At 39.2% G+C, this 13296-nt stretch overlaps 1 long non-coding RNA gene across 5 annotated transcripts in view; it reads left to right on the top strand.

Annotated features, from left to right (window-relative positions):
* LOC102236377 overlaps positions 1–13296 on the top strand; it is a 129364-nt gene that overhangs the window by 34839 nt on the left and 81229 nt on the right. The window lies entirely within an intron of this gene.

Genomic DNA, 13296 nt, shown 5'->3' with positions numbered 1-13296 from the left:
TAAAACCTTACTGTGGCCCAGCTACCTTAGAAGTTAATTAGCTAACTTCTTCTTGCTAAACCTTTCTGTGTAATAGAATAGTAACAACTAAATAAATGCCATTACATATGTTATACAAACAACAACATGTAATTGAATTTTAGCATTAGTTGTTTTTTTTTGTTTTTAGATTGTGTAACATTTTTACATTTTAGTTTTAGCTCTTGCTCTCGCATCCTGTGCCTGCTTCAGATGTTCAGATTTTTACCCCAACACCTCAGCTTCTGATTTTCTTTTCTTTTCACTTCAGACCCTCACTCCTTTGTTGTTTTAGATGCTACACTCCCTCATCACAAAGATTGATCACTTACCAAGCAAACGGCTTTGCATGAAGCACGTCTCACTTCAGCTGGTACAGAGCGCTCTGTTCCATCAAATCACAGTTCATCTCTCTGCAGCCAGTCAGACAACAACAAAAACAGAATACTCAGTTTCTTACCCCAGCGTCTGAGAAATACCTGCTGCTCTCCATGCATCAATTAGGTGCTGATGTGAGGAGAAAGGACAATCTATAGTTCGGAGGATTTATTCAATTTGCATCCATAATTGCGTGCAATTTACAAACTCATTATTTTACAATTTAGTGCATTTAACAGCAGCTGGAGGGCAGATAATGGTGAGGCTATAGGGGGCCCCAGATGGGCATCCCAAACATGATGCAAAGCACAAAAATAATGATGTTCATCTGTTTGACTTTAAAAACTCAAATAGTTAGGAAAATAAGCAAAAAATGAAAGCTGATGCAGGGGATAAGGAAGCTTCTATTAATGCAAATTAATTGTATTTTCAAAACCTGAATAACTTGTGATAAATGAGCGGCACCATATTGATTGGTCTCAACTGAGTTTTGGTGGAAATATTCGTTTTAATTATTAATGATCAGCTTAATTTTTACGAGAGCTGTCCTATCAGCATCAGAGGCCATGATAAATCGTAAAGACATTTAAGCCATTTCAACTTTCTCAGCAGATTTCTGTGGAACCGTTTTAGTCTGTGACACTTTGAAGGTGACATAGAAATGCGACCTAACAGCCTCTGCACCTTTATTACATTCAGCAATTCAACAAGAGCCCATAAAAGAGTCGCTTTTCTTTCCTCTCTTTTTTCTTTTTTTTTTTTTTGCTGGAAAGGTGGGCGGCTTGGAGCTTTTCAGGCCTTTCTGGAGTCTGGTTTGATCTGTGGGCAACACGGCCTTGTTAAGCACTAATAAAGTCCAAGGATTTTTTTTTTCAGTGTATGATGCCGTATTTAAAATTGGATTTTTGTGTGCCGCACCACACGAATTATTCTGTGATGGCCTCTCTCCTCCTCTCCTCTCATAAGTGATTGTTTACTGAGTGCTTTCCACGTTTTTTTTTTGGTTTTTTTTTGTTTCTCTGAGCTTGTAAGTATAAAATTTTAATTAGGAACACTGACAGGTCTGGCGCATGATCCAGAGCCTTGCATCCATCACAGGAAGAAAAAAAAAGAAGGGACTGGGGGGAGACGGAGAGGGAGAGATATTTTCTTTCTCATCTCTCTCCACTTCCACGTCCACCTCCTCCCTCCCGGATCTCCCCTCTCCTGACGGGAGCACCGGACTTGAGCAGCAGGTGCCATATTACTGTGTACAGAAAAGCAATTAGCCAGCATATTGGATGAATGAGGAGTGCATTAATATTAGCAAGTGCATTTGTCAGTGGCGTTTGATGCGAGTCCTTTTCTTTTCTTTCTGCAACATTAAGATTGTGGCGCTCATAAATTCACTGCTTAAACCGCCATCTGCTGCGCTGTCAGCCCACACCGAGGAGAGAGGAGAGGAGAGGGGAGCCATTTATTCCCCTCTGTCTCTCTCACTGGGGAAAGAGAGTGAAAGACAGATAGATAAGAAGAAAATGCATTCATTCCCTCCCTTTCTTTGCTTTTGCTGTGTTTTTTTCCCTGTGCGTGTCCCACAGGGAATGTGGAATGTGTATTAGGATTTATGGAGATGCTTGGCTCGCACCAAGCGACCGTGCTCTTAAATCTGGCTCCTTTCCTATTGTGTGGAGCGCTACCTTCTGCTTACCGACACACACGCAGACACAATGTTCCTCATTGTGCTCGACACAGAGATAAATTCCTCTGTGCATGCCAATTCAAACAAGCCTAAGGAATAAGTTGCAATGAACAGGTGGTATTGTCATCGTAACTCAGGCGAGGTGTGTGGTTGGAGGTTGGGCCTCATCCTGACCTCTGTCTGTTTTTTGTTTTTTTGCATCTCTTCCCTTACACATAGCTTTAGCTGTGCATAAATAGCCTTATGACATTCTGGGATTTCTACCACAGTCAACAAATAAAAGTAATGTCCACAATGGTATTCATCTTCAGCAAGCATCCAACATTGAGCCACTCTTTTTGTACTAGTACACCAGCAGCGGTGTAAAAACTACATCTTAACTCTCGTAAACAGTCATTCTGCTGTCACTGCTCTAGAAATTCCGTTTTTGAGCATGCTGCAGGATGGAGGAGATACCAATGAGAATGTAGTCCTCGATGTGGCCGTTGTGCGTTTAGTTCCCAACTTTAAGACCTCTGCTGCATGTTGTCCCCACTTATTTCGCTGCCCATTTCCTGTCTGGTAAATCTGCATAAAGGCCACAAGTGAAAAAAAAAAACTCTCCTCATCGCTTACACCTTATTATTTATCAGTAGTGTTTGATGAAAACAAAACAAATAAAAACCCACTTTGTGTTAGAAAATAAAATCAGTGTTTAAAGGACAAATACATTTTAGAGCAATAAAACTTGTTTCAGGTTTAAAGAGTCAATCAAGGATAAGTAATAGTGGGCCTTTTTATTATCAGGAAATAATTTCAAAGGCACTTTTTGACAACAATAATACCTTTAAAACCTCTCACTCCCTTAAGGAATGAAGACAGTTTTCTTTATGAAACAAAAAGACATTTTTAATTTTATTTTTGAAAGGCCACTAAGGTCAGATTTATCTGAAAAGCTTACTTACATATTATTATCCTCTCATAATTATTAAACTGACCCTTTATTTTTTATATATATTTAGCCCTTTTATTGTTAATGTAAACCAGGAATTTGTATAATGTTTTTTGTTTTTGTCACAACTGAACCTTTCGGGTTTCATGCCACTTTCGGCATTTTGTTCCATCAGCTATGTTGGGGAGGATGCATTACCATGCATGGATGCATTATTGCATAAACCTATTATCAGGTGCATTATGTGGAATTATTTTTAGAGACGAGGGAGGGAAGGCATTGCTCTTCACTCCAACCCGGCTTTTCCAGAGCTGGCAGCAGTCGGCATTGTCTTCTCCTGGGGCAATCGTTTTCATGTCCAGGTATCTCTGTGTATGGTGTGTGCACATGGGGCTAATGGTGGGTCAGAATGGTAGTCGACAATGCCACATCACCACACACACATGTCCATTCTGTTCAATAAGAAAGGGAAGAAACATATCATAAAAGTGTCGGAGAAAGATTACTGTCACACGTTTGTCACAGATACTGTGAGCAGAAGGGGGTGGGAATGCCAGAGGTCGGATTAACTCAACTCGCGGTAAATGCTTTGTGGCCTAATCTGAAACTGGGAGGTGGTGGGTGTAGAATAGCAAAAGAAAAGCCACACATTGACAACATGGAACATGAATAAACAAATAAATGCTACATATTGAATTGTTTTAAAATCATTATCCACATCAGATAAAAGGATTTCAGAGACAGCAATATCTAGTTCTGTCAGCACAAGGTTGCATTTCCCAGGCCTAGACACGCCTGGCGACTCAGTGCAGAGGGGGATCGTACTGTCACCTTTTTTAAAGTGAGTCTGTCCACAGCTGTTGTAGCCAGTCTTCCAGATTTGGCATATTGATGCAGACACACATGTGGACAGGTGTTGTTAAAAAACTCTGCCACTGTGCTGTCTCAGGAGGTATAAGATATGCAGACACAGAATGGCACTGATGTGGTGCTGTACCTCTGGGGTCCTACAAATTAGTACCAGATGTGACCCGAAGTCATATATGATTGCTTCCTACATCATGATGCCCGGAATAGCACCTTTCTGTCTCTCCACAACACTTGCTGGACTGGCCCTTTACCCTTAGTGTCGCCATAGATGGTTTATTACTGAGTGTAATGACACCACTCATCATTAGTCTATGCCCCCTTGTTACACCATCACTCCAAATCAAGCTCTCTTTCCTCTGATATTAATAGGAGCAAATTCATGGAGCAGGGAATTGGTAGTTTGACTGATGTCGATCATCAGAAATTGGTGCAAGATAACCTGGGATGTTGGAAAGTGTTTCTGTAAATGTGTCTATGTGATAGACAGGGATATGTTTGGGTATTTGGCAAACTAAACAACAAACTGTTTCACTTGCAGTGCTTCATTTTGGGTGAATTTCTTCTAGATTAACTTTTTTCAACAAAGTCCTTCTGTAACGCCTAAAGGCTCCCACGTACTTCACCTGTAATGCTGGAATCGTCTCTCATTAACATAGAGGTTTGATAAAAATTGTGTCACTTTGTTCGCAGCGATACATCCGCTGAATAACTGGCCCTGGTTGAACTATTTCGGCAGAACTCTGAAAAATGTTGTTCGATTGGTCAGAAGTTTTGGCTGTGTTTTACACAAAAATTCACAAAGCATTACAGGACAGCAGTGTTGATATTTCACTTCTATTAGTCTGATTCAGTGATCCAGTTTTGGTATCTGCAGGAGGCATAAATACTTTTTGAGGAGTGTTTATCAGAAGCAGTTTGTATGGTTCTTCAATAAATACTTATTACAATAATAAGACTGTCAAATGGCTATAAGCTCCTGGATGTTAAATCGCTGTTATTTATACTCAGAAGACCATCCGCAGAAAAGTGTGGCACTAGCTCAGTGACCACTTTGTAAAAGGAAACAGAGGATACAGTTAATAGTGCATTTACAAGGTACCCGCTGTTTCTGATGATTTCCGCTGACTAATTTTACTGGGATGCTTTGAATTTGTGAAACTCGAATTATTTACATAAAATGTTTGCATGCATGTTAGCAGAAATCACTGTCACATTGAGATTATTTGTGATGTGCATATAAGAGCTGGGGATTGATTGCAAAAAACATTTTTATATTTCTTACTCTAAAACAGTGAAGCCAACTCATCTTTGTTAATCTTTGAGTTGGCTAAGCAGACCCATTATGACTCTTTGTCATCTAGTTCACTTAAATCAGCTCATCTGGATGGCATCATAGACATGTGGATGCCATATTGTGTCTGTCAGGGCCGACTGGTGCCACATGGTTCTGAATCGTTAAAGTGGTACCTCTTGAAGTGTTGCGAAGTCAGCACTTTGCATGTGTGAACTTTTTGACTGCTAGAGTCCCCCATGGTCTCGCACCATGTTATGTTCAAAGAATATGCAGCCAGCTTTAAACAGTAATACGCAGAGGAAGGCAAACGTTTTATCAAACCCAAATCAGCCGTGCAAGAGCCTTACATCTGTGTTGAATCAAAGCTGATCGACCTTCCCAATCGACCATTTTGGCCCCGTCTAAAATGCTCCATTTCCTGAGTAAGCTCCTTTCACTAGTAGTCATAACCACTCTGTTTCTTTTTCATTTCTTCTACTTTCTTAGCAGTTCTTTCTAAACATTGCCTCTGCCAGGTTTAGCTGCCTTGTCAGTGGCTCGGCTGCTCGAGTCTCAAAAACAGCCACATCTCTGGCCTTAAGAGCTGATCAGAGAGATAAGCACATTTATATCAAGCTCGCTTGCTTATCCACAACGTAGACAAATACATAATGTGTACGGCTCGAGTTCAGTCCAGATTTATGATTACAAAATTCCATCCAGTCTCCTGCACATCCTTTGAAAAGGGAAAGCGGGAGTAGAGTTCAGATAGACTTACCACAATGAGCTGTGTCCTGAAGAAAAGATAGCTTTCTCTTTTACCGCTGCTACCCTGTCGTATTGTAATTCTCTTTTCTTTGCCAATTTTTGTTAGTGATGGTTTAGCGCTCTCTTAGGCTGGATATTTAATGAGCTAACTGCAGTTATCTGCACAAGGAAATTGCTCATAATTATGAGAATGCTCTTGCCTTTAAACCCTTGTTGATAGAAAACAAATCTGAATGTCTAAAAATTAGACAAAGTTCTTCTAAAACTAAATGCTTAGTCAGTGGATGATAGTGGCAGAAATAATTAAAGAGTTCCATTGGACTGTAAGCGGTAACTACTGGTCAGTATTTGGGTCATATTAAACTATTAAAAGCAGATTTGTTGGACTTTATGTGGATATCTCACAGGTAAAACTTATCATCATATCACTCTTTTGTGACTTATGCGTACACAATTTATTTTTGTTACTTTTGTTGATGCTGTTTGTGTTGGAAGACCATACACACAAAGGCTCATACTGCTGGATTCACCAAGGTCATTGCAAAGAAAGGAGGAAAGGAAGAAGTGTCTCACAAGTCTTTTGATCTTTTCTAGACGTCCATGCACTCACACTTAAAAGCAGCTCATCTGCACTCCGGTAGCCTTTAAGCCCTCAGATATATAATTTTCTTCAAATGGGTCTTTTCGGACTAGTTTTTGTCTGCGTCTCTGCAACCCTCCTTCGGTCTGAGCTGCCAGCTCATTCTGTCGTGCTCCATCTCTCACAAATCACACCGCACAATCGGAGAGGGACAATTTGTCAGCTGTATGCATGAGTAAGCAACAGAATTCACCATCTATTACTTTGACTGGACAGTGGAAGGCAAGTAGAGAGGACATACGTGTGTGTATGTGTGTGTGTGTATGTGTGTGCCTCCCCTTAGAGAACCAGTTGCAGATCAGATGAAATGCCTTTTTGTAAAGCGGGGACATTTTGGCGGTTCATCATTTGTACATTTTCTGTGGTTTGATGTTTGAGTTGTGTGGTTTCAGGGTTTTGGATGAATAAGCCTCAGGGCAAATTTGTGTTCGGCAAAATGAAGAAAACACAGATATCAAAGTCATCCTTGAGAGACCACAAGCCGCAGAGCTCCGTGTTGACTTTTGTTTTCAGCTTTAGCTATATTGAGAAATTATGTTTTCTGAGGATTAAGAGCTGAGCCTGCTGTGTAGGGTGATTTTCTAACCATTCACTTGTCCAGCAGGCTGTAATGAAATGAATCTTTGCTGCCCCGGCTGCTTGTGCACGCTGCTATTAAAAGCTTTCCACCTGTGAACCATTTGGAGACTTAGCAGTAGGCTCCATTCTGTCTCTTTAGCACATATTGGCTCAGTGTTAAGGCATTTTTTTTTGCCAGCTTTAGTTTTGGAACTGTGTCATGTTAGCAGGCAGTCGCATATTTATCTGCTGTGCTGTGATTTTTGCAAGTACAGTTTCCAGTACTCGCCTCCGCTCATAGCAGCAGTTATTTTTGCACCATATGTGTGTGTAAAATATCTAATCTTTGTGTTTCTCCTGACTGCTAATATTGGTTTCAATGGATATAAGCTTCAGAGATAACATATCCCCATAAGCACAGGAAGGAATGAGCTGCAGGGAGACATTTCCAGCTGCTATGACACAATTTTGTTTTTCCTTGCGCTTTAAATCCCACTATTCTCTCCTGTGTTTTCTGTAGGCACGATTCAGGATTTTTGGATTTATTTATTAGAACAGAAGTAAACCTACAGGGAAGGAACAGGTTATACAGGCCCAAGAGAAACTGTGTTTTTTTTATGTTTTATTGATTGAAAAGGCCTCAGACTTTTATACTCAAACAATATCTCAAGCTTTGAACATCTGAAAGAGCAGTGCTTCAACCATCGAGAAATGCAAGGCATATATACCATAACTACAGACCAACTAAAACATAGCTTTCCACTTAAGCTGGGAACATGAAATAGAAAAGCTATCAAAACCAACTATGTGAAGGCTGTCAACAGTAAAACATGGTAGTGGCACCATCATGCTGTGCTTTTCTTCAGCAGGGAAAGGGAAGTTGGTCAGAGTTTCTAGATTGTGGCAGCATGTTGGAGTAGATCTGTTACATTACTTCTGATTTATTCTTTTTGTAGATTTCTGTTCATAATTCTTTGAGTTGAGGCATTGAATATTTGGGCAATTATCCCTTCTCAATTTTAATGTTCTGCCACTTTAAGTACTTTTGCTTTTACTAATTAAATTTTTTCACCTTTATTTATTCATGGTGTCCAATTGAGATCCATGTGAGATCCACTCTATAGTTGCAAATGTTCCCAGGTTCTGTGGCTGCAAATAAAAGCCCAAATTATTAATCATCCCCCACTGCTCTTCTGTATGGTTGGGGAAACCCACTCTTCTGAAAACTTCATTCATTGTTTATGACTCACTGTTAGATGCTCTGACAATCGTCTGATAAAGCCATCCATTCACTGGAACCCTCCTGCAGCTGTTCAACACATACCAACCCTTTACAAATCATGTAATTTCCAAATTAAATCCAGATCTGACCATTATAATGCTGCATCTAAACTATTTTCTGTTGTTGAGATTAAATTCAACATGTTGGTGGGTAAAGATACATTGTTCTTGGCTTTAGCTTCCAGCTAGCTAGTTCATAAACTTACTGCATAGGTAAGTAAAAAAAAAAAAACCCAACACTTTGGCACCTATAAACAGACACACACTGACACAGAGCCCTTTCTTTACACACTCATCTGCAGCAACACACACATCTGTAGTGGGAACGGCTCTTGCCCACAGGCAGTTTGCACATTAAGCTAACCTTGATCAATAACCTGCTATGGACCTCGGCAAAATCCACTGTTTTCCCAACTGCTGGTTTTCGATATCACGGCTGTTTGAACGCCTTAGCCACGGGCCAGCTGCGTGTGCAAATGTGTGTGTGTACATGCATGTACAGCTGCTGCATGATTTAACAAGAGCCTGTGAGCATGTGCAGATGTGTATGTGTGCACTTTACACATCTTTGTGCATGATTTCCAGCATATCTGCACATTGGTGTTTTCTTGCGTGTACATGTGTGTTTGACTGAAGCCTCGGGGTCTGCTGTGAACGGTGCTAACTGGCCCTCTGAACTCTTCCCTGTGAAGAGAAAGGAAAAGCCACTGGGCATGTACAGACGACAGCGTGCCATTTACCTGGGCTACGCATGGTTTTTAAAACTGGCAAGAGGGACTTCCATGCACACACACGCACACGCACACACATATAGTTGGGAGGGATACTCTTGCCTTTTGCCTCTAACGCAAAAGCACACCTTTGCTCCCTCGCCTCAAACACAAACACACTTCAAAAGTTTTTTCTTTCATTTTTTTCCCTTTTTTTATTTTTGGAAGCGATGCAGCCAGTGCTACCCCTGCGTTTAAAGAGCCTAAGCACTCTCTTCATGTGCCCTTTTCTTGCTTCCTGCCTCTGCAAAAAGGCCCCAGTGCGGCAGCAAAACTTACTAGTTTACATCCAGCTGTACAACTGGCAAGCCAACCTTTTGGCTCTCCAAGGTGTTCATCTCACAGTGCTCTTTATATGCAGTAAAGAGGGGCCGTGCATTCGGCCCTTGCTGCTGCTTCTTCTTCTTCTTCTGCAGCTTGGCACTGAGATGAGTAAATGGAGGAAGAAACCAGCAGTGGTAGTTTTTGGCTGTGGAGGGGCAGATAATTGTTGAACAGAAGTGGAGTTTATCAGATTACAGCAACGTGTCAGAGGTTTGCTGCTTTCTCCAGTAACAAGCGTTTGACTGATTTCAATATTCACTGGGCAGAGGAAGGAGAAAACAGTCCGGCTTTTCTGATTCTGTATGTGTGGGTTCATTTGTCTTAATGCACCTGGCTGGATTTGTGTGTGTGTCTGTAAATTGGTGGTTGAATACAGCTGACCCAGATGTGTTAAGTGGGTCATGGGAACAACGCCGCCCACACAGTGGAGGTTATGTGTTGTACTGTGTGTATGTGTGCATGTAGATGGGGTTAGGACACTGGGGCAGTGCCCTGATTATGCTAAGATTAGTTTTGGGAATTCATTTCCCCTCCATCTGAGCTTTACCACCCCAACCCTGCTCCACCCCCCATTTCTATTCCTTTCTCATCATTTAAAGAATTGCTAGTTTCACTTTTTTCTATAGTATTGTTGTGATAATTCAATCTTTAAAATAGCTTATTTATCACTTTTGACTGAACACATATTTATTTGGATCTACCTTTTTATTGGCATCCCTAATAGAAAACCCTTTTTATTAAAAATTTTGTATGGTGCTTCACATGGGAGTAAGGGAAATTCAACCCCATAAATAGGATTTTAATCCTCCCAAAATAGGTAAAAATTACACATTGACTGGTGTAAGACAACATATTTAATGTTTTAATGTATTCATACATTTGCATTAGGTTTATTAAAAACATGCAAGACAGAATTTTGCATCAGAATGTTAGATCCTGCTCCTAAATTGTTTCCATCTAATTTCAAACCTCTTATTTACTGTAACCTCCCACTGCTCTGTCAGATTTTCCAAAAGATTAACATTCACCTTACTCAGCTAATCCAGAGTAAGTGCATGTAGTTAAGAGCAAAATTATTCATGGCATAGATTTAAATGTTTCAATTTAATCAACTAAGAAGTTCTGCTGAGTCAGGTGTTCTCACCATGTAATAAAAGAGTGTAAAAAGAATGTCGTATTCAACAAAAGTCCTTTAAATATTAATTTTGATAAAAATTGTTGGTTGTCTAGTGGAGTATTCTTCTGTGTGAATCTTGGAAATCCAATCTCTTGGATTACTTCAAAGAAAGCAGCTTCTGGGGACGGAGTCATCATGAGATAATAATCAACCAATCAGAAGTGGTTGTAGCAAACATGTGAAGGTAGACAGCCAATGAGAAAAATGCATTAAGAGAGAGACCCAGAAATGAAAACATCTAAGGCTGTAGATAAAACTTTATTCCACTTGAAAATTCATTCATATGCAAGATTTCATATAAAAAGGCAGGCTTACTTTTCAGATTAACAAATTCTTCTAATTTTAGTGAAGTGAATAGTGAATTTCTAAATAAAAAAAAAAACAAGATCATTCTAATATAAAAATCTGACATTCAGACATTTTCAGGACAAATTTAAAAATATCTAAAAAATACCTCACATGATTAAATTCTGGGACCATTTCTTTTAGCCTTGTCGTCTCCCTGTCATAAACATTGTACACATCTATTCATGTTGCATGTTCATAGGTGACTACAAAAATTTTAATGTGCATGCCCTAAAAAGTGCTGCATGTGATTCATTGCTGTCAATAATATGATGTCCATACGATGTGGTGACGGTTATAATGGAGATTTTGTTCATGCTCCCTCTTGCTTTACAGATCTAAATATGCAGGTAGTTTCTATAGCATGTTTCCTCTTTCAGTATTTTTTGCATATGAAAACACTTTTTTCCCCACAACAGGTTAAGTTTGTGCAAAAATCAAATAATAAAAATAGTCTTTTCACATTTCCCCATAACATTGGCAACTTCCTTGATGAAAGTAATCACCAGGAAAAAACCCAGAGGCCATCTAAGCGAGTTTTTCTAGAGAAAGTTTTTACAAGCATGATAGAATAAAGACCAATGGGAACAGATGAAGCAACTCTTAAAGCTTCACAAGCTCAAGGTTTCTCCCCCTTTTCTTCTTCCTTCACAATAGACAAAAAAATTCAGTTGGAAGACGTGAACGACACAGAGCAGCTCGCTGAATAAAGACACCAAAAATCTAAAGAGTAAAGTGAGCCAGTGATTGGCACCATATATCACAGATCTTGACATTACATTCACCATGTAACATTTGTGAGTGTCTCATAACAATGACCCACCGTTTCATTTACTTTTCAAAGAACTTAAAACTTATAATGGATAAAGTAGAAAGGATATTGAAAGATAGACATTAAGATGAATAGGAAAACTGGATTTAATATTGCTGCTTTCAATAAAAAAATACAAATGATCTACATCTTTTTGGACTCTTATAAGCAGAAAGATCAAGGTTGTATTTTTAGTCTTTATTTACAACTGTTCACCTGAAAGACTTCCTGTGTTTCAAATCACTCCAAGTTGGAGAATTTGCATCTTTCTTTTGTTCTCATCTCAATTAAACTTTGAGCTTTCCTGCTCAGCTCATAACTTAATTTTTTTTTCTTAATTATTTCAGTTGTTCTTGTGAATGTGTGACTGTTATTGTGGTAATTGTTTTTTCACTTGTTTTCTTGGGCTATACGGTGTGGAGTTGTTTGCAATAAAAGATTTAATCAGGTCCTCTTAATTATCCCTTGTATTTGCTTTTTGCCTTTAGTCGACTTTGTTTTAATTTTTTATCTTCATTCATGAAATGTTTCAATCTATTTACTTCTAATTAATTAAATAACAAAAATAAGTACATAAATTGATGGAACAAACAGGATCTATTAGGTTTAAAATGAATACAATGAGGCTACAAGGCAAAAAAAAGTACAGAACCGCTAACCTATCTCTCTTAGCTGCCAGTAAGTCAGACAATAGAAGAAAACATAGGAATGTTTTTTTCTTTCAAGAAGCAAAAAAAAAAAAAACTCTTCGAACACTTTAAACTGAGAGCTCATCTCTCTTCACCACAACAGACCAGTGCAGCGCTCAGTCACTGCAGTCATTACACCAATCTGCCTGTCAATCTCCTGCTCCGTTTCTCCTTCATTCATGAACAAGTAGCCAAGATACTTAAACTCCTCCAACAGGAAAACGACCTTGCCCCCAATCCAAAGAGGGGACTCTACTCTTTTCCATCTGAAGTCCATGGTCTTAGATTTGGAGATGCAAATCTTCATCCCAGCTGCTAACAAGCGATTTCTCAGCTTTGCATGCCTTATTATTGGCCTATAAACAAACGGTGATTCACTTTTCTGAAATTAATTAAAAGTGAGAGTCTTAGGTTCACTCTGAATCTGCAAGGCTTAAATGCCAATATTCTTGTAATTCTCTAAGTTCATATCTACTACCTCTGTCATCTACTTGAAGCACTTTACTGTACTTCAAGTATATCACCAGTTTATTTGAAGCATTTTACAGTTTTTCTGTAAAAAGTAAAAAGTTCAGAAAAAATACTGTTTCAGTACTGTTTTTCTGGTTAATAGCCCTTGGGTGGAATTAGCATATTAGACTTTAGAGGCCATCAGAAATCTGTCAGCTGGGAAAACCCTGATTGGTGGATCTCCCGTAACTGGATACTGCTTCAAAAAATACTTATAAAATACACATAATCCAAACATCATTTTTCTGTGCACAAACATGCCAACCAGTAAA

This window comes from Xiphophorus maculatus, chromosome 22 (assembly GCF_002775205.1).
Source record: "Xiphophorus maculatus strain JP 163 A chromosome 22, X_maculatus-5.0-male, whole genome shotgun sequence".
Classification (NCBI taxonomy): Eukaryota; Metazoa; Chordata; class Actinopteri; order Cyprinodontiformes; family Poeciliidae; genus Xiphophorus; species Xiphophorus maculatus.
The sequence above is the reverse complement of the archived record's forward strand: the minus strand, read 5'-3'. Positions and strand labels throughout refer to the sequence as shown.